General features: G+C 40.2%; 1 pseudogene; it reads left to right on the top strand.

The window, feature by feature from the left end:
* On the top strand, nucleotides 1,507–2,893 carry LOC109224341 (annotated as a pseudogene).

Here is a 22,753-nt window from a genome sequence, read left to right as displayed (position 1 = left end):
AGAAGTATGAAGTCTTAAAAAATATCCCTATATTGTGAATTCTCCTTCACCCATTGTGAATGAAATTATTAGTAATTAAATTGCACTCATGAGAAGCAATTTAAATGCATATCAATTTGATTTAACATCAAAAGGGTCTGTCTTCAATAAACTCTAAGAAACATAAATTACCAAATGAAATCTTCATTTTTTCAGAAAACCAAATTCACCAAATTATATCTCAAATTTTACCAACTTCTTCTCATTTTTGCATCAACATTATGCATAAAATTAGAGTAGGGAAAGCCTAAATTAAACATTTCTACTATAGATTTTGGAGAAAAGTAAAAAATGTTGAGACTTATGAGACCTACCAGGAAAGGAAGAAGAACAGAGTAGGCCAAAGTTACAAAGAAACAACAAAAAAGCAATGAATTTTGACTAGTAAAGAAACCCTAATCCATGACCGATGAAACCTATATTTAATCTAATTGGAATATGAATCTATAGAAGGGCAACCTTCTTCTGCATTCACTAAAAACACAAAATCAATATTTACGCACTTCAGCTTTGCATTTCACGAGCAGAAGGGCCATCAAAATCGAAACTAAGAGGAATAAATAGAAAGAGAGAGTAGAGAGAATTACCTAGTGACGGTGGCTGCTGGTGGTGAGAAAGATGAGTTGAGCGCCAACGACAATGGGAGAGAAGGGGGAGGCATCTGCTCTATCTTGCGGCTTATTATGGGTGAATGTATTTCTACGCAGTTGAGGGAGAGAGCATTCTATGGGAAAAAATATGAGGGATAAGGAAATGAGTAAAATAGGTTTTTAATTTAGTAACCTTTACTGACTATTACTTTGAATCACCGGTAAAAAGGCATGATTTCTTGGCAAATGTTCAGTTGTCGCCAATGTTTGTTCAGAGAGATTTATTTATCGGCAATTGGGTAATTACCCCTAAATGATTGCCGCTAAAAGGATTTTTTGTGGTAGTGACACCATATGAAGCCTTAGATGGTCAACCTCCTCCCTTGCACTTGCCTTATGCTGCTAGAGACTCAAGCATGGAAGAAGTAGATAGAAGCTTACTCACGAGGGAGTTCAAGGTATAGCTTCTTAAATATCACCTTAAGAGGGCTCAACAAAGGATGGAGAACTAAGCAAACAAGCATAGGTCGGACAGACAATTCAAAGAGGGTGACTGGGTGTATGTTAAGATTCAGCCATATAGGCAAATCACCATGTTAGGAGGATAATTCACCAAGCTCTCAGCTAGGTATTATGGGCCATATCAGATACTATAAAAGATTGGGACTGTTGCCTACAAACTCTCCCTCCCTCCTTAGCTATTGTTGCACCCAACCTTTCATGTGTCCCAACTCAAAAAATGCCATGAACTACCAGAAACAACTTCTCATCCCCCTATAGATGAATTGTCAAGCCCATACTTTCCTCAGCCACACAAAATCCTAGAGAGGCGTATGATCCAAAAGGGAAACAAGGTTGTGGCTCAGGTTCTAGTACAATGGTACCAACTGCCACTGATCGAGCTACCTGGGAGGATTATTTAGCTTTGAAGACTCGTTTCTCCCTTTTCCTTCCTAGAGGACAAGGAAGATCTCAACGGAGGGGAACTAATGCAAATAAAAATAATTTCAGCTTGCAAAGCATGTACAAGAAGCTTGAATGGGTGTACCTAGCCGTTAGGAGTTGGTTATTAATGGATAGAGTTGAAGTTATTAAGTGAGCAGTTTAGTCCCTCTAGGTTTCTTAAAGCAAGTCTGATAAATTGTAATTAGGTCCATAGATTTATCATATTTCGACATTTTTAGTCCCTGTCAAAAGTAGTTTCAAGTTTTTGTTTGATAGTGAGTAGTGGAGTCTATATGTAAGCATCGTTGAGCATCAGATGATATCAATTTAAAAACCCTTTTAATTTTTCTTAGTTTCATTTTCCTTTTCTTTTATTGTTCCATTGTCGTTGTCGGCATCATGGACCACCAGCATTTAGGCTTACTTGAATTGGACCTCCACAGCTAGATAACACTGACTCTTTACAACAAGTTAGGTGGAAGTTAGAGCAAGTAGTTGAAACTATTAGGGTCGAAGTTGAATTTCGGGGATTTGTAACAAACTCATTAGCAGATCTTGATGCTGAGATTCTCGATCTAAGGTCAAGTACTGGAACAGAAGTGGTGGCTGTTAATTCTGTTTTCGAGCTGCACAGATTATTAGCAAGACCTGGGGCAGTAGAAAAAGTGTTGAATTCAATCAACTAAGTAAACCCGAAAATCGTGACGATTGTTGAAGAAGAAGCAAATCATAAAGCTAGTATTTTTTTGGACAGGTTTAACGAGGCATTACATTATTATTCAACAATGTTTGATTCATTAGAGAGTTCAGTATCATCATCATCCACTGGGTTGACTCAACCAATTATTAACAATCAAGATTTGGTTATGTCGAAGGTGTATTTGGGGAGACAAATATGTAACGTGGTGGCTTGTGAAGGTGCGGACCGAGTTGAGCGGCACGAGACACTGAGTCAATGGCGAGTTAGGATGAACCCGGCCGGGTTAGATCCGGTTCATCTCGGTTCGAATGTGTTTAAGCAGGTGAGCATGTTGTTGGAGTTGTTTTCCGGAGGCGATGGTTATAGAGTTGAAGAGAACGATGGGTGTTTAATGTTGGGTTGGCATACTCAGCCACTCATCGCCATCTCCGCGTGGCAGCTCACGGCGGCCGGCCATTGCATACCTTGTTTTAAACTGAAATCAATCACAAGCTGCTTACAGATGACTCGACTCGGCCTCTGGTTTAAAGAATTCAAGCCTGTTTACCTTCGATTTACAGAAATACATATCTTAGATCCTTTTCAGTTGCTAGCCCTTATTATTATTTTTAGGCTATGACTTGTATGGGATCATTTCTGGCTACTGGGTGATCTAAGTTTGGCCCGAGTATCTATAAATAAATTTTACTCTTTCGGCTGCTTTTAAATGAGAATTGGTTTCATCTTTTTAAGAGAAAAGAATTTTTAGAAATCCAAATGTTTGGGCTTGAGAATTAGTCAAGCCCAAAGATCCGAGGGCGAAGTGCAGCAATAGCCATTTTTAAAGCTCACTCTTTAAAATATATCCATAATTTATAATGTATTTAAAGATTAACCAATTCCCCCAAACTCAGGACTAAGTATCTTGAATTTGAAAATTCAAGATTTAGTGTCCTGAATTTCTGAACTACTAATTTAAAATTTAAGACATAATATTTGAACTTCTGGACACAATTTTAGAACTTTAGGACACGATTTCCTAAAGTTTGAACTTTAAGGTTTAAACTTTAGGATGTCGTGTTTTGAAGTTTGAGTGAAAGTGGCTAATATTTAAATATATTGTAAATTGTAAATATATTTTAGACAGGGATTTTTACTTTTCTATACACTATTTGAAACCTTATTACCCTCCCTACTCAAGTTTTAATTTAATTACATGGTCATATACAATTTAACAATTATGTACAAATAAATTTTAAATGAGTATCCCTTTATATTAAGAATTGAATAAGGAATATCAGTGATTTCCTTATCAATTTATACTTGCCCACTCTCTCTTTCTGTCTCTGTCTCTGTCTCTCTCTCTCTCTCTCTCTCTCTCTCTCTCTCTCTCTCTCTCTCTCTCTCTCTCTCCCTCCCTCTCTCTCTACTCTCATTCTCTGTTTTTTCCCAATTTTTCTACATTTGATGTTCTTTGTTTTTTATGCTTTCTAGTTTTATACAGTTATACTGGAATTCATCAATGGATTTTAATCGTTTTAACTTAGAAATTTTCTTTTATGTTGCACAATTGGTGTTCAAATTAAAATTATCAATCAATAAATTTTGAAGGTGTTTGACTCTCCACCATTGACAACTATTAAAAAGCTTTTTGAATTCGAATTTGGATTTTCGAAAATCATTATTTGTTTGGATTGGGTGTTGTTGCAAATAATTAGGAATATTGTTTGGAGTTTATATCTCAATTTTGAGGGTGATTTGGTGAAGACTAGACTTGATTTTTGCTGAATTTCAGATTGAAACTCGAAGTCGAAGAAGACGACATGACATACAATATACTTACGAAATTGTAGTAAAGTTGTAGTAAAATTGTATTCTGTTGTGGTTATATATTTTATTTATTGAATGTTGTATAAAAGTTTAAAAATAGTTGTATGATGATAAAATCTAGTTGCCTCCCCATGTATACTTTGAGAAACTGGTGATATTTGACATCACAACACCTCTGTTACACCCCATGTTTTCGTACGTAAGAGTGCGTCGTAAGTTAATTGATGCAAGCTCATAAATAAAATCATCTTTGAAAAGTTTACAAAGTTAGTTAATCATATTAACTTGTAGGTTACAAATATTTAAGATCATGAATAACAAGTACCAATAGGGTTTGAAGGCTTAGAAGCTAAACGAATTGAAGAAAATAAGTTTCGTCGAAAGTCGACAAGTTGGAATGTTATAACATGTACTTTTGGGGTGACACTAGGGTTCTTAACCTTATAAGGAGATTATGTTATGATTTATTTTAGTCGTATGATAGTCGTGTGTTATTTTTTGAAGTCAAGCGAGTTGTGGAACAAAAGTTGGAAAAGGTCATCACAAGTTCCATTCATAAATGTGTTGAAACTTAGGTCAAATGTAGTTGAGATTTTCTCCCAATATACTTGGAATTAGGGAATGATCTACCTACAAAATTAAATATATACAAGTCTAGTTTCTAATTCATTTAATCGTTTGTCGGTACGACATTGGAGTAGAGAGATATTAGCATTTTTGCGAGACTGCGCAGACTAGTAGGTGACAAATAGGTGCATCACCTACTTGCCAAAAGGAGATGCCTCAATTAAGTCGGCCAAGGGGGGGACTTTTAAGGGATAATTAACTCGTTTATTTCACTCATCTTTCATACCTTGAAAACCAGATTGAACCCCTACAACTTCTCCCCAAAGATCCACACAAACCCTAGGTTATTTCGGGTGTTACGATGTGACTCTAGTGCCGAAAACCCCGCACAGCTTGCTAGTTCCTCTTTCTCCTTCTTGTAGCTGTGTTGGGGGACTTATATTTCATGAAGAAGGACTAGATTTTGTGGGTTCTACTCAGTCCAAGGTAGGGTTATGCTTCTCCTACCATTATCTATGCTTGTACGAGTTGTAACTCGATCGTAAAGACTAGATCTAGCGAGTTTCGAAAGAGTGGTATGTTATTTGTTGTTGCATCACTAGTGGCTGGTTGTGAAGTTATTTTTAAGTTGAATTCATGGCTGGTTTACAGGATAAGATGCTTAATTATGTATTGTTGTTTGTGTTGCTCAGTTTGAAAGAAAAAATAAGTCGAAACGTATTTTAGTAAACTGAAAAATCAGTTTTGAGTTGCTGAACTTGTGGGACTGTTTTGTGGGGTGTATTGTGTTGCTGTTGAGTTGTCTCTGTTGCTACTATTTTTATGGAGTTTGGGAGGAGAAAGGGTGTGGAGGAACACCACCTAATGGCAGGGTGGTTGGCTAGTTGTTCGTCGCTACATTTTCGAGTTGTTTGACACTACCAGGATTGTCGGCTTGTGTATGGACTGATTGGGGTGTGTGGGATATTTTGTGGTATTTTGTGATGGATATAAGGTTGTAAATGATGCATACATATTGTTGTTTTTGGTATATGGTATTGGAGGAGGGCCTTGTTACAGGGGAGATGCTGCCCAAATATACGGAAACGAGCTACTAGTTTAAGTTGCGGACTTAGCTTTTACTCAACACTGATTTTGAATCTCCTTATGTTGTGGTAGATTGAGTTGAGTTATTTGAAGAATTGCTAGGAAGGTATTAAGGACTCAACGGAGTTAAGGTATGTTAAGGCTAAACCTTTCTTTCATTTTGGCATGATCCAGCAATTACATGTATTTGATAACGAGACATAAAGAGAAGTTCATATTCCTAAATTTACGTACATTGTCCTAGTCTCCTAAGTTATTCTCCCTTATCGGGACTTCATATCCAGTTTAGTTTTGTCTTCTTTCAGCCAAGAGAGCAGAGAGTCTATATATACAGTATTACAGTATTTTCACCACCATCGAGCTATAATCAATGGGCAGGCCTCTATTGGGCAACCTCTGATCAGATGATAAGGTATATACCGAGCTTACTATGGCCGAGCGCCTATGAACGAGCCCAGAATGGCCGAGATACAGAGCCTAGTTTGGCCGAGCAGCTATGAGCAAGCCTACTACGACGGAGTAGTTACACATACCGAGCCTTATAAGGCCGGACAGCTATTTTACTCACTATATTGAGAGAGTTGAGTCAGTATCAGCATGTAAGCATGTCTTCAAATTATTTTTAACTCTCAGTTACTTTCAGTTATTATATTATCAGTTCAATTTCAGTTTTCAGTTATTTTGTTGCCTTACATACTCGGTACATTATTTCTTACTAACGTCCCTTTTATCGGGGACGCTGCATTTCATGCCTGCATGTCCTGATTGACAGTTGGACAGACCCTCCTAATAGACAGAGTCAAACATCAGCTTGGTTGGTAAGCTCCACTTTCTTGGAGCTACCAGGTCTAGACCTTGGAGTCCATTTTAACAGGTTTGATGGGTAGGTCGAGACCCTGTCTCGACCATGGTATAGTTCAGTTATCTCTAGAGGCTTGTAGATGAGTCCTGTATATTTTGTATATCAGTAGACGTTCATGGCGGCTTCGTCGGCCTACACAGTTATATATATAATCTTTTTGGTATGTTTACCCCACAGATGAGAGAGACATTATTTTTAGATGATTCAGAATATGGCCTCATCGGCATAAGTTGAGGGTTACCCCTCCAGAGCTCACAGTTACAGAGTCGTACGCTCGGGCCGAGTGTGGCACCGGGTGCCGGCCACGCCTCTTCAGGTTTGGGGCGTGACAACCTCTTGGCATTTAACTCTAATATTCACACAATTAAGCATCACGAAATTCTTCTTTAGCAAAAGTCTTTCAACGAATATTATTTATCTGATTATGCTATCAGCTTAACACAATTGATTTCCTTAAACATGTATTACTTTCGTAACACGAAGGAAATCAAAACTACATCATAAGCATTAAAAGCATGCATGTCTATCACGTAACCAACTTGAAAATAGGGCTCCTTATTACTTAGACAAATGACAATACTCAGTACAAGTACTGAGAATTGGCATAGAGACATTTTGAACTTATCGACATTTTTGACAATTATAGCCACATATTATTTAGTCAAATTAGGTAATCAAATTTTACCCGCAATGAAATTATAGTCAATTGCGACTTGAAATGTAATATTGAATTAGTCAAATTGCATTTGATTTTGTAATATTGAATTACAACTAACTATACAGTATACACTTATTTACAACTAATCTACAACTTTCATACATTACTTTTACCTAGTTAAATACAACTATAATATCATACAACTTAAATATAATTTTTATACAATATGTCTTTTGTATATGTTGTATCTGATTTGTATATATTTTGTGCGTGGTGTGTGCTTCTTCCTCTCTAAAATTCCAATCAACACTTACTCTCTTAATACAATTTTGATACATATCAATAACTTTATGTAAAAAGATAGTATTGATAACTTAAATACAAATTTTATACAATGTTTCATGCATTATACAACTATTTTTCAACTTTCATACAACATTCAAATAAAAATCTATATATAACTACAACAGAATACAATTTACCTATAATTTTACTATAACTTTACTACAATTTCGTAAGTATATTGTATGTCATGTCTTCTTCTTCTTCGAATTTCAATCTGAAATTCAACGAAAATCAAGTCTAATCTTCACCAAAACACCCTCAAAATTGAGATATAAACTCCAAGCAATATTCCCAATTGTTGCAACAACACTCAATCCAAACAAATAGTAATGATTTTTGAAAATCCAAATTCAAATTCAAAGCTTATGATAGATTAGTATTCGAATATTCAATTCCTACGACGTACAGGTTACTTCAATAGGTTAATTGGCAGAAGACAACTTTTAGGCTTACCTTATTGAGAGAGAGAGATGGTGAGAGAGAAATATGAAGAAAGAAAGAAAAATTGATGAGAGATGTGGCGGTGAGGAAAGATGAGCGAAGAGAAAAAAGAAAAATGATGTAACTAAATCCCCTAATTCAAGACACTAATAATGGATTGTATATAATTGTAAGTAATCCTTGTTTGGGGTGGGTAATATACAAAATTAGGACAATTATGATAAATAAATTTCAAATTTTGTATGGGAAAGTAAAAATTCCTTTTAAACAACATGCTTAAAAATGGCTACCTGGTGTCATTTCTACAAGATCCGATGAGTCCTCTTTTAGCAGATTAATTGAAGGCCCAAAATAGTTAAGATTTTAACCCAAGGGCCGAATATGTTCCTTTACGTGAAGGGATAAACACCAGAAAGCACAGTGATGCCGTGACGTTTGGTTAATTTGGTCGGTCTTAATTTTTGATCTATAAATAGGTAAATTAATTAAAGGATCAAAATAGATTTTCCCCCATTAAAATAGATTTGTTGCTGGTTCATAGCTCACTTAGTATCTTAATTGAATGCTTTAATAACAATTCTTTTATTTAAATTTGTAGAAATTAATTGGCCGAAAATTTAAAAAGCCTTTATCTTACAATATTCAGATGATCTCTAAAAATATTTGAAAAAAAATATTCCTTAGAAAAAGAATTAAAAAGATTGTTCAAAAAACTTAAATAGAAAAGACCAAAAAAGTAAAAAGAATTTAATTTGAAAACCAAAATCAACCATAACACCCCAAAAATAAAATAAAATAAAAAAACCCTGAAAGTATAGTTGATTTTATCGATTAAAAGCAAATGATTCACATCTTTAATCCCTTTACTCACGGTCAAGTCCATTTTGAATATGTTTTTCTTAAGCTCTTGGCTTTGGATCTTTGAATTATGGAAAGCTTAGGAGTAAATAGTTTTTAATTGTCTTTTTTTCTCTCCCTTGTGGGTTTTGCACCTGCTTGGCCAATTGGAGCCTTGGGGAATTGGGGAGGACTTATTAGATGTTTACATCAAATTATATTAATATATTATGGTTAAGTAATCTGATGAAATAAAAAGAACATATCAATTAATTATGGTTTAATGAAAATTTTTTATATGTAAACACATGCAATACTTTTATTGAATAAGCATTAACAGAACACCAACGTATAGAAAGTCAAATCCCTTTTGTATAAAAAGAGTGGGGAGGATTGTTTTAACAAAACAATGCAAACTTATCTTCTCTATGCCATGACTAGCCAGAACACACAAAGAAATAAAGTTTCTTAGTGAGACTTTTGCCAATATGTTAGTTTTCATTTCAGTGAAGACTCTTGAAAAAACTATACAACAACTTTACATACCAAAAAGAATTGAAATTGTCACATGGTCACCACATTTAGTTTCTTCCCTTAAAGCTAGACAGCAATGGTTTTGGTGGTGTTAGTGGTGGATTTGTTTCCATTATTTTCTGCCAAACAACTCACTCGGGGTGGGGCGATATGTACTTATTCATAGCTAACTTAATTGACCATACTTTACTTTTTACCCATTTTGTCCTTTCGTTGGCCCTTATATATATATATATGTGGGGTTCGTGTATTAGAAACTTTGCAGTCTGGTAAATTTCTACAACCAAAATCTTGGTAAGTATAATTAGAATATCAGATATACACGTCAACTTGGCCTTGTTTCGGATTTAAGTTTAGACACTTTTCATAAATTTGGCACCTTAAATCATAGCCGATAGTTGTATAGGGTAAAATCGGTTCACATTAAGTACTAGTATAATAGAGCAATACGTGAAACCGGAGACAGATAAAAAGCGAGACAGGTGGAAACCAATACCGGGTGCAGCAGCTTCGGTTGGCACCGGGAAGTCCCCTGAAGTCCCGGAACCAAGCTATTCGCCATCTTATCTCGATTTCAATACTAAGTCTTGCATTTTATTCAATTTATTTATCATTTTGAGATCAAATCGATTCGCTTGTCTATAAATCACATTACAAATTCAACTGTACTGTTTACGGATAACAGTAATTGCAACGACCCGATTGGTCATTTTTGCTTTCTAGAACCCTGTTCCCCTTAATAAGACTCCTCGTACATGCTTTTACTGTTTTATGACTTGCGAGGATGGTTAGTTCAGGATTTGGAAGGGTTCAGGTTGAAATCGGAACACTTGGTTCTATGGTTTGCCTTTAAAAGGTTAAGTTTGACTTCGGTCAATGTTTTGAGTAAACGACCTCAGAATCAGGATTTGACGGTTCCAATAGGTTTGTATGATGATTTCGGACTTGGGCGTATGTCCGGATCAGGTTTTGGATGACCTGGAAACGTTTCGGCGCCTAATAGTGAAAATTGGCTCTTTGAAGGCTTTAAAGTTCATTAAATTTGGTTTGGAGTAGGTTTTTGTGTTATCGACGTCCCTGTAGGATTTTGAGCCTAGAAATAGCTCTGTACGGTGATTCTGGACTTAGGAGCGCGACCAGATGTGGATTTGGAGGTCCGTAGGTCGTTTCGGGGTCATTTGGTGAAAGTTAGAAATTAGAAGGTTTTTGAGAAATTTGACCGGGAGTGGAATTTTCGATATCGGGTTCTGATTATGATCCCGGAAGTTGTAGTAGGTCCGTAATGTCATTTAAGACTTGCACACAAAATTTGGCATCATTCCGAGTAGTTTAAGTACGTTTCGGGGCGTTGGAAGTAAATTGAAGAACTTGAAGTTTATATTTTTGATTCAATTGGTTTGGGGTGTGATTCTTAATTTTAATGTTGTTTTGTGCATTCCGAGATTTCGAGCGAGTCCGTTCCATGATTTCAAACTTGTTGGTACATTCGGGCGGGACCCTGGGTGTTAATCGGAAGAGGCTCGGACGAAGTTGGACTTGAGGGGAAGAGCTGAAGCTTTCAGCTTCTGGTGGAAACGCACCTGCGCTTGCCCAGCCGCAGGTGCGAGCCAGGAGCCGCAGAAGCGGACTAGCAAGGGGAGGCCAGTGACGCAGAGCGGGCCAGAGACCGCACCTACAAAGGCGCAGGTGCGAAGGCAGCCATCGTAGAAGCGACTCAAGTCGCAGAAGCGGCACATATGCCGCAGAAGCGGCCAAGGCACCGCAAGCGCGAAAATCGCTGGAGGCAGATCCCAATTTAATGCGGGACTTAAGCATTTTAAGCTCATTTATTTCATTGCTTGGGCGATTCTTGGAGCTCTTAGAGAGGGTATTTCACCTATCAATTTGAGGTAAGTAATTTCTATACAATGTGAGTTAAATACATAGTTTATGGGTGGATTTAACATGTAAATTAATGAAAATCATGGGTTTAAGTGAGAACCTAGGTTTTTGATAAAGATGAGATTTAACCACGAAATTTGTTATGGAATTTGGTGAAAATCATATATTTGAGTTCATGAGGGTATGGGTAATAACTTTCTTCAAAAAGTTTCGGAATCCGGGCACGTGGGCCCGGGGGTAAATTTTAGGAATTCTTCAATTAGGGTTGGAAAATCACTTGGATAGTTAGGATATGAACTTTTGAACATGTATTGGCTAATTTATATAACATTTGACTAGTTTCGAGTCGTTTGGCATCGAATTGAGGGTTTAAGCACAATCTTGGACCGGAAAGTAGGCTTTGAGACGAGGTAAGTCTCTTTTCTAACCTTGTAAGAGGGAATTTACCCCATAGGTGAATTGATTTAATATGTGCTTCTAATTGTGGGGGCTACGTACGCACGAGGTGACAAGAGTCCGTAAGTAGCTACTAATTATGCTTATGTCCGGGTAGTTTAGGACCCACACCATGTTATACTTGCTATGTTTGCACCCTACTTACTAATTTAATTTCTTAAATTATATTGGAACTTGATAAAGGAATCATTAAAGGTTAAATTTTATTTTTTTGAGTTTTGGATGGGTCGCTTGACTGTTATTGAGAATTGGTATTTCTTTGAATATTAGCCTCTTAATAAATCTTGAGTCGGCTGCTTTAAAGTACTTTCTCTTCTTGTGGAGCGGGCCGAACGCCTCGATAGTAGATAGATGCATCTATGGTTCGTGCCGTTCAACCCTCGACAATGCACAATTTATATATTTGTATGTTGGATCGGGCTGTACGACCTCGGCATAATTCGTGCATAGTAAATTCTTGGAGCCCAATTATAATTGATATTGTTTTCATTGGCTTGAGAGATTGATTTGTTAAAAGATGGAAATTAAATGTGGGATTTACTGCTAATGAAAGAATTCTATATTTATTTCCTGCTATTGAGTTTTTTCAGTTGTATTTATATATCCATGCTTAGCTATAATTTCGGTATTTTATTGTTAGCCCATAGTAAGTGTCAAAGTCGACCCCTCGTCACTATTTCTTCGAGGCTAGACTGGATACTTAGTGGGTACATGTTGTTTATGTACTCACGCTACATTTCTGCACTAATCGTGCAGGATCCGAGGCAGGTGCATCTGGATATTATTCCGGGGCGCATCCTTGATTACTACGAGACTTAGTGATGAGTTGCCTTCTGAGCCCGTTATGCAGCAGCCGAAGTCTTTCTTTTGCCTGTATTTTCTGTCTATTTCACTTCAGACAGTAGTGTAGAGTTCTTTTGTATATTCTACAAGTAGCTCATACACTTGTGATACCTGGTCTTGGAGTTTTATGCTAGTAGACACTTGATGGTTTTGGGTTATTTTACTTATCTCACTTGCTTTAAAAATTTTCTCATTATGTTAAATTCGTACCTCTTATTTATGCACAATCTAAAACTCAACTATTTCAAATTTCTAAAAGCATTATCACAGAGTTAGTTCACTGTTGGCTTGCCCAGCGGTAACGCTGGGCGCTATCACGGAAGAAATTGGGTCGTGGTAACATATTATCAGAGCACTAGGTTCACGTAAGTCTCACAAGTTATGAGCAGGCCTAATAGAGTCTTGCGTATCGGTGCGAAGACGTCTGTACTTATCTTCGAGAGGCTATAGGGTGTTAGGAAACTACTCTTTCTTCATCTCCTATCGTGCAGTTGAAGTTATACTAAGTGTCTTTCTCTTATTCTCTCACAGATGGTGAGAACGCGCATGACGGATGTTCCATACCCGGGAGGAGCTGCTCCCCCTATTGCTAGAGGCCGAGGCAAAGGCCGGGGGAGAGCACCAGCCCGAGGTAGGGGACGAAGACGTCCCATAGTTGGCCCAGCTATACCACCAGCGAATCCAGTAGAGGATCCATTATTGAGGAGCAGGGCAAGGTGCCTACAGCGGAGCCAACCCCGGAAGATTTCATGTCAGCACCAGGCTTTCAAGAGGTTATGGACCGTATGCTACGATTCATAAATACTATGACCTTGATTGGTTTATTTCCAGCGGACCCAACCACATCTCAGGCGGGAAGGGGAGCACAGACCCCTACTGCTCAGGCTCCTGGGCATGCAGTTCTTGTATATCAGACCCCAGGCGCACTGCTCCTGGGCGGGGCCCAGCCAATAGCAGCAGCCGTACCTGAGCCCAAACCAGCTGCGGCCGGCGAGCCGCATAAGCTATTGGATGGATGGACTAGGCTACACCCTCCTGTCTTCGGGGGTTAGAGATATGAGGATCCCTAGGACTTCATTGATCGGTGCAGGGACAGACTGCATAACATGAGGATATTGGAGTCCTACGGGGTGGACTTCACTACTTTCCAGCTAGAGGGCAGGGATCGTAGATGGTGGCAATCACATCTTTTCAACAGACCAGCAGGTTCTCCTCCCATGACTTGGGATCCGTTTGCACGCCTTTTCTTGGATAGGTATATTCCACCCTCCTAGAGGGCAGAAGCGGTTTCAGTTTGAGCAGCTCCAACAAGGTCAGATGTTAGTGACTGATTTTGAGGCGAGATTCTATGAGTTGTCTTGCTATGCACTTATGATACTTCCTACTGACGCGGAGAGAGTACAGAAGTTTTCTGCGGGGTTGCACTCAGGTATTCAGGCCACTAGGCATGGGAGGTTGAGATGGGGACTTCTTACTAGTTAGTAGTGGAGATAGCTCGGGGGATTGAGGGTTACCGTCAGCGAGGTAGAGAGCAGATGAAGTGGTACAAGCGGTTCCGTTATTCTGGAGAGTTTAGAGGTGCCCCGGCTGGGGGCAGAGGTCACTTTGGGGGAGGTCATCCTAGCAAGCCCACATATCCAGCATCGCCGCCTCCTCGGGGTGCTCCAATGCGACCCAATTTCAGTGCCAAACTAGAGAGTTCTTACCGCCCACCAGCTATTCAGGGTTCTTCCAGTGGGTATTCAGGCCATCAGGGTCAGGCTTCAGGTCAGCAGATCACCGTACCGAGAGGTTGTTTTGAGTGCGGAGATCTCAGTCATGTGCGGAGGTTCTGCCCCAGGCTTCGGGGCAAGGCAGTGCAGTAGGGCCAGCAGCCCATGATTACAGCACCAGCCGTCCGACCGCCCAAAGGCAGAGGGCAGGCGGGTTAGGACTGTCCTAGAGGTGGAGGTCATGCATGTGGAGGCCAGCCAGCTACAGTTCAGCCAGGTGGGGGCTAGCCAGTTGGCTCTCCAGCTAGATTTTATGCTTTTCCGGCCAGACCAGATGCAGTGGCCTCAGATGTCGTGATCACATGTATTATTTCTGTCTGCGGTAGGGATGCTTCGGTATTATTTGATCCAGGGTCTACCTATTCATATGTGTCATCTCTATTTGCTCATTTCCTGGATGTTCCTCGTGAGTCCTCGGGCACTCCTATTTATGTGTCCACTCCGGTGGGCGATTCTATTATTATGGATCGAATTTATCGTTCATATATGGTTACATTCTGTGGTTATGAGACTATAGCTGATCTCCTGTTGCTCGATATGACCGACTTTGAGGTTATCTTGGGTATGGACTGGTTATCTTCATATCACGCCATCCTTGATTGCCATGCCAAGACTATTACCTTGGCGATGCCAGAGCTGCCTAGATTGGAGTGGAAGGGTTCGCCTGTCGGTGCATCTAGTCGGGTTATCTCTTTTTTGAAGGCTCGACACATGGTCGAGAAGGGTTGTTTGGCTTATCTAGCTTATGTTCGGTTAACTACTACAGAGGCTCCGGTGATTGATTCAGTGCTCGTAGTCTGGGAGTTCTCCGATGTGTTTCCTTCTGATCTTCCAGGCATGCTACCAGATCGTGATATCGACTTTTGCATTGATTTTGCTCTAGGTACCCAGCCTATATCTATCCCACCATACTGTATGGCTATGAAAGAGTTGAAGGAACAACTTGAGGAGTTGCTATCAAAGGGGTTCGTTAGACCAAGTGTGTCACCATAGGGTGCACCAGTTTATTTGTGAAGAAGAAAGATGGGACTATGCGGATGTGCATTGATTACCGCCAGTTGAACAAAGTTATCATTAAGAACAAGTACCCGTTGTTACGTATTGATGATTTGTTTGACCACTTGCAGGGTGCTAGCGTGTTCTCTAAGATCGACTTGAGATCGGGGTACCATCAGTTGAAGATTCGGGACTCGGATGTTCCGAAGACTGCTTTCCGGATTAGATACGGCTATTATAAGTTTCTAGTGACGTCGTTCGGCTTGACTAACGCCCCAACGGCATTTTTGAATTTGATGAACAAGGTGTTCAGGCCATAAATTGATTCATTTGTCATTGTCTTCAATGATGACATTTTGATCTACTCGCGCAGCATGGAAGAGCGCGAGCAGCATTTGAGAGTAGTGCTTTAGACCTTGCGGGAACAGAAGTTATATTCTAAGTTCTCCAAGTGTGAGTTTTGGCTAGATTCTGTAGCATTCCTAGGGCATGTTGTATCAGGCGAGGGTATTAAGGTGGATCCCAAGAAGATTGAGGCAATTCCGAGTTGGCCTCGTCCCACTTCGGCAACTAAGATCAGGAGCTTCTTGGGGTTGGTAGGTTATTATCGCTGATTTGTGGAGGTCTTCTCATCTATTGCAGCACCCTTGACTAGATTGACCCAGAAGGGTGCTCCGTTCCGTTGCTCCGGTGATTGTGAGGCGAGCTTTCAGAAGCTCAAGAAAGCTTTGACTACGACACCCGTTCTAGTGTTGCCTTCTGGTTCGGGATGTATACTTTGTATTGCAACGCTTCACGCGTTGGTTTGGGTTGTGTATTAATGCAGGAGGGGCGAGTTATTTCATATGCTTCACGCCAGCTGAAGCCCCATGAGAAAAATTACCCTGTACATGATTTGGAGTTGGCCGCGATTGTTCATGCTCTTAAGATCTGGAGGCATTATCTTTATGGGGTGTCATGTGAGGTTTACACTGATAATCGCAACTTGCAGCATTAGTTCAAGCAAAGGGATCTCAATTTGAGGCAGCACAGATGGCTTGAGTTACTGAAGGATTATGATATCACCATTCTTTATCATCCGGGCAAACGAATGTAGTTGCGGATGCCTTGAGTAAGAAGGCAGAGAGTATGGGTAGCTCGGCATTCATTTCAGCAGAGGAGAGGCCATTGGCCTTGGACATTCAGTCCTTGGCTAACAGACTTGTGAGGTTGGAGATTTCAGAGCCCAGCCGAGTTCTTGCATGTGTGGTTGCCATGTCTTCACTATTGGAGCAAATCAAGGCTCGGCAATATGATGACCCGCACTTGTTGGTTCTCAGAGAGACGGTACTACAGGGTGGTACCAAGGAGGTTACTATCGGTGAGGATGGTGTTCTGTGACTCCAGAGTCGTTTATGTGTTCCTAATGTCAATGGCTTGAGGAAGAGAATTCTAGAAGAGGCATACGGTTCAAAGTATTCTATTCATCCAGGTGCTACGAAGATGTTCGCGACCTGAGGCAGCATTATTGGTAGCGATGGATGAAGAAAGACATAGTTGAGTATGTTGCGAGGTGTCTAAATTGCCAGCAGGTTAAGTATGAGCAGCAGAGGCCAGGTGGCCTACTCCAGCAGATGACTATACTTGAGTGGAAGTGGGAGTGCTTTACTATGGACTTCGTAGTTGGGTTGTCGCGGACCTTGCGGAAGTTTGATGCAATTTGCATCATTGTCGACAAGTTGACCAAGTCGTCACACTTCATTCCGGTTGTAAACACGTATACTCCAGAGAGGTTGGCCCAGATTCGGTTGCATGGTGTGCCTGTTTCCATCATATCAGATAGAGGCCCTCAGTTCACTTCACATTTCTGGAGAGCGGTACAGAGTGAGTTGGGGACCTGCATATAGCTCAGCACAAAAATTCATCCACAGACCGACGGGCATTCGGAGCGGACAGTTCATGTTACACCCCATGTTTTCGTACGTTAAAGTTTCGTCTTAAGTTAATCGACGTAAGTTCGGGAATGAGATTATTTTGGGATTATAAGTATTATGCTATTTCAAACAAGTGATGAGTAAATCCGTGAAAGTGAGAGGGTAAGTAAATCGAAGAAAATGAATTTCATCGAAGTTTTTCATGTTGGGATAAAATACGGCCCGAGCTAAAAAACCCGATATTAATAAAATAATGCCATACAAGGTACCACATGACCATGATAGTAAGGTGTATAAGGTGTGTTAAAAGTGAATGGCATTTTAAGTAATTTGAGATAATTCTTAACTATGTGGGTAATTGGTTAATTGTTGGATAGTGGGAGATTATCAAATTAATTATGAGATTAGTGATTAATTAAGGGTGATTTTGGATAAGGCTTGAACTACAAAAACGTGGAAGCCCTTAAATACGGCAATAAAAGCCACTATATGACTCATAAAAGACATGGCAAGGTGTCACCTTATTAGGACATTTAACAAGATTCACTTAGCTTAAGCCTTTTGAACGTGAATCATACAAATATAGGAACTTTGGCATTCTTTAAGCCTTCTTCAACGTGATTTACACAAATAATATTGTGAAGATACAACATCACATTTCAGAGAGATTTCATACGTGATTTTCAATGGTCGGAGCTGTAACGTGAGATTTTGCGATTCTAAGAAAGTACGGTGCAATCTTTCTCAAGAATATCATATGGATTTTTCCCTACTCTGACCTTGTCGTCACATGCTTTGTCGCAATTGACGTATATTATAGGGATTGTCAAGAGAATCGACTCAGGTATGTTAAGGCTATCCCTTCTTTCTTTTGGCATGATCTATACGACACAAACGAAACGAGCAAATGCACAATTTTCATAAATGACTCTATTCATAGAAATACTAGAGATGCTTATGTTCTTGATTCCCCATGTGTCATATTATTCTATCATCTGTTCATGGGTCTCAGAAAATACGTAAGTTGGTAAAGTTTATTTTATGATATAAATCAAAGGCAAAATGGTCTTATGACACTCCGAAAGATTTTATTGACGTACTTCTCATGCATTGCATTCATTTACATTGACCCATGACCAGATGGCGTTATATACGCATATATATGTATATAATATATATATGTATATATATATATATATATATATATATATATATATATATATATATATATGGGATATGGGAAAAGGCTATGGCGTTATATATGAACCACCACCTGATCAGCTGGTATACGTTGATGATTTACCTACAATGGCCGAGATGATATGATGGGATGCCCTCAGAGGCTTGATGATGTTATGAACACATATACCCATGCATGGTATGACATTTACACGCATATGCATGACATTATAATATTAAATGATTCACAGAGCTATTCAGATATACATGTGGAGTCTTTTACTCCATGTTTCTCTCATGTCTATTGTTTACTTATTTCCATTCCTTACATACTCAGTACATTATTTGTACTGACGTCCCTTTTGCCTGGGGACACTGCGTTTCATGCCCGCAGGTCCCGATAGATAGGTCGAGAGTCCTCCAAGTAGGCTATCAGCTCAGCGAAAGATGTTGGTGCGCTCCATTTGTTCCGGAGTTGGCTATTTGGTCAGTATGATTAGTACATGTATTGATTGGTATGGCGGGGCCCTGTCTCGACCTTTATGATAGTACGTATTCCTAGAGGCTTGTAGACGGACGTCATGTATACGGATACTTGTATGGCCTTATCGGTCTATGTTTTGAGTGCATAAAGGATCTTGCCGGCCTTATAGGCCCGTACGTCATATGAATAAGTTTGGATTACATGTTGGGTCGTCCAATGTCAAGTATTTCCCCATGTTTTATTCTACTTATCTCACGACTGTCTCTCTGGCTTATTTACCTATGATAGTATGATACAAAAGATACGTTACGATTGTACTCGGTTGTGTAAGGTACCGGGTGCCCGTTGCGGCCCATCGGTTTGGGTCATGCCAAAAGTGGTATCAGAGCAGTTCTGTCCTAGGGAGTCAACAAGCCGTGTGTGACGACCCGACCCGTCGTCACGTGAGTTACCGCCCCGTTTCCCCCATTTTCTGCTTCTGTATGCTTCATTATCAGTGTATTGCGTGATCGAGTTGGCTTGGATTGATTTTAGAAGGAAATGAGACACTTAGTCTCTTTAAGGAAGGCTTAATTTGGAAAAGTCAACCGGATGTTGACTTATGTGTTAGAGGGTTCGGATATGAATTCCGATAATTCGGTTAGCTTCGGGGGATGATTTGTGACTTAGGAGTGTGATCGGGAGTGATTTTGGAGGTCCGGTGTAGAATTAGGCTTGAATTGGCGAAGTTAGTTTTTTGGCGATTTCCGGTTGATAGGTGAGATTTTGATCCGAGGGTCGGAATGGAATTCCGAGAGTTGCTGTAGCTTCTTTATGTGATTTGGGATGTGTGTGCAAAATTTCAGATTATTCGGAGGTGATTTGGTAGGGTTTCTGGTCAAATACGTGTTTCGAAAGTTTTAGAAGAACTTAGGCTTGAATTCGATGTAATTTGATGATTTTGGTGTTAATTGATGTGTTTTGATGATTGGAACAAGTTTGAATGATGTTTTAGGATGCGTTGGTGCCTTTGGATGAGGTCCCGGGGGCCTCGGGGTGAGTTCGGATGGTTAAACGGAGAGTTTTGGAATTTTTGCATGTTGCTAAGTCTGCTGCAACTGGTGTTTTCGCTTCTACGAAGCTTGGACCGCAGAAGCGGTGATGGGACCTGGGCGCTGTTTCCGCAGAAGCGGTTGGGGGAGCCGCATCTACGAAGCCGCAGATGCGAGATTTAAGTCGCAGAAGCGGGTTTTTGGATTATGGGAATTTCTGCAGAAGCGGAAGGAGACCGCAGAAGCGGAAGTCGCAGAAGCGACATTCTAACCGCAGAAGCGGTTTCTGCTGGACAGAAATATTTAATTCATCTTCGCGAAATTTTGAGAAAAGTAACATATTTCACTCGGACTTGGAGAGTTTTTGGGTGATTTTGAAGAGGTTTCAAGGGCTTTGATCAGGTATGAACTCTTGGACTTAAAAACATGACTCTATGGTGTAAATACATGGATTAGAGCTGAAAACTTAAGAAATTAAAGGTAAAAAATGGAGGTTAGGGTTTGAACTTAAGAGAGCAAAAATTGGGTTTTGAGGGGGGTCAATTGGACTCTGATTTTGGTGTTTTCCATATGTATAGACTCGTGGCGAGATAAGGAACCCATTGGTGTAAGAATTTCTGAGTTTCGAGAAGTGGGCCCGGGGCTAGATATTGTGACGTATTCGTTATGGTTTTGGTCAGATTCGACGCACGTGGAGGCCGATTTGAGGGGCAAAGGCGTCGCGAGCTAGAGATTTCGCCGGTTCGAGGTGAGTAATGATTGTAAATGATATTCTGAGGGTTTGAAACCCCGGATTGCACATCATAGTGCTATGTTGAGGTGAGTTGCATGCCGGATAGCGAGCGTGGGGTAGAGCACCGTTGGGGATTATGACTTAGTCCATCCCGATTAATGATTTTACCACGTATTTGATTGAAATCAGTTTGCTATCATCATTATTTGGGCTGAATGCCATATTTGGGCTTCGTGCCAACTATTTGAACCCTTCGGGGATTGTTGTTGATAATTCCTCACTGACTAATTATATATATTTGAACTCAGTCATGTTATTTCTTACTGTTTTCAAAACTCAGCCATGTTCACTCAGTTTTAATACTCAAATGATATTTAAATGATATTTTAGGCTGAGAGACACTGTTTTATTGTTGCCCGAGTGGCTTATGTGATTTTGTTGACTGAGTAAGGCCGAGGGCCTGTATTGTGAGGATACTTATGGATCGGGCTGCGCGTCGCAGCAGTGTTATACTGATATTTATATCAGGCTGAGGGCCTAGATTGATGCCACGAGATGGCTTGATATTGCGTTTGGGCCGTAAGGGGCCCCTCCCGGAGTCTGCACACCCCCAGTGAGCGCCGTCGATGATAAACGGAGCGGGCTGCATGCCGCAGCGATATGTGGAACGGGCTGCACACCGCAGCGGTACCGGTACTGTTTGATGTGTTTACCTTATTTCATTGTCTGCCATTATATGTTGTTTGTGCTACTTCTTGCAATATTTACCTGTTGCTCTGGTATTAACTGCTAACCAAGTGTGGTGCCCGAGAGGCGGACTTCTGTGCTTATCTGCACTATTTATTTTGTATTCAATTGCATAATTGTTGAAAAAGTCATTTTCAAAAGAGGTTTTAAACTGAGCTAAGATATTTCTAAAGGTTTTACAGCTTCACTGCTTTCTTTCAAAGGGTTTTTCACTGTCCCTACATAGCATGATGGTTTGCTTTAAGTTATTTCTTACTGCTCAGTTGTTATTTACCCTTATTACTCACTGAGTTGGAGTACTCACTTTACTCCCTGCACCTCGCGTGCAGATGCAGGTATTTGTTCACCCGGTAGCGGGTTTTGGCTGATCAGAGGCAGAGCTATAGGAGTAGCGAGGTGACTGCCTGCATTCGCAGCACCATTTTTCTCTCTTTTGGTTCATTATTCCGGCTTTGTATATTTTAGGTCTTAAGTTGTATTTATACTCTGATAGATGCTCGTGACTTGTGACACCCCGGTTTGGGCTGTGTTTGGGTTTTATTCTGCACTTATTAAAGAGATCTTTTAATAGACTGTGGTTACTTAATCATATTAAAGCTGCTTATTAATGTTAACTATTCTAAAAAGATAAGTTGGATTAGTTGGCTGGCCTCGTCTTCACGAGAGGCGCCATCACGACCAATGCGGGGTCTGGGTCGTGACAAGTTGGTATCAGAGCCTAGGTTACTAGGTTTCACGAGTCATGAGCAGGTTTAGTAGAGTCTCACGGATCGGTACGGAGATGTCTGTATTTATCCTCGAGAGGCTGCAGAACCTTTAGGAAAACTTCACATTCTTGAATTCTTATCGTGCGTCCTTGATTCGGCTTGAAAAGAAACTCTTGAAATTCCTTCCACGCATTTGTATGCGCGTATGAGCGCTCAGTATCAGATGTGCCTTGATGGCTTATGATTCCCCGATCGAGGGGCGAGACGTGATCTCTGTGAGTTTGCTGTTGGGCTAGTCCGGAGGACTTGAGGCCGGATCCTTGCCTATGGCTTGAGCACCGAGGTGCTGATTGTGTGAACAAGTGTTTTGAACTTATATGTTCGGTATTGCCCCTATTAGTGGGAGTGACGGCTGGTTAGCTACGTGGTGAGTATGTTAGTGCTACAAGGTGCATCTATGTGACTTGGAGGTGATGAGAAAGGCCTACTGGATGATAGAAGAACTATTAGGTGTTTGAATTCCATTGCGATTCGAGGTATAGCCTGAGTTATGGGCGCGTGAAGAGTCTTTTCATGTTTCCAGTTGAGAGTGAAGTAA

This window comes from Nicotiana attenuata, chromosome 3 (genome assembly GCF_001879085.1).
Source record: "Nicotiana attenuata strain UT chromosome 3, NIATTr2, whole genome shotgun sequence".
NCBI lineage: Eukaryota > Viridiplantae > Streptophyta > Magnoliopsida > Solanales > Solanaceae > Nicotiana > Nicotiana attenuata.
Note: the sequence above shows the minus strand (reverse complement) of the source record. Positions and strands in the feature narration are given on the sequence as shown.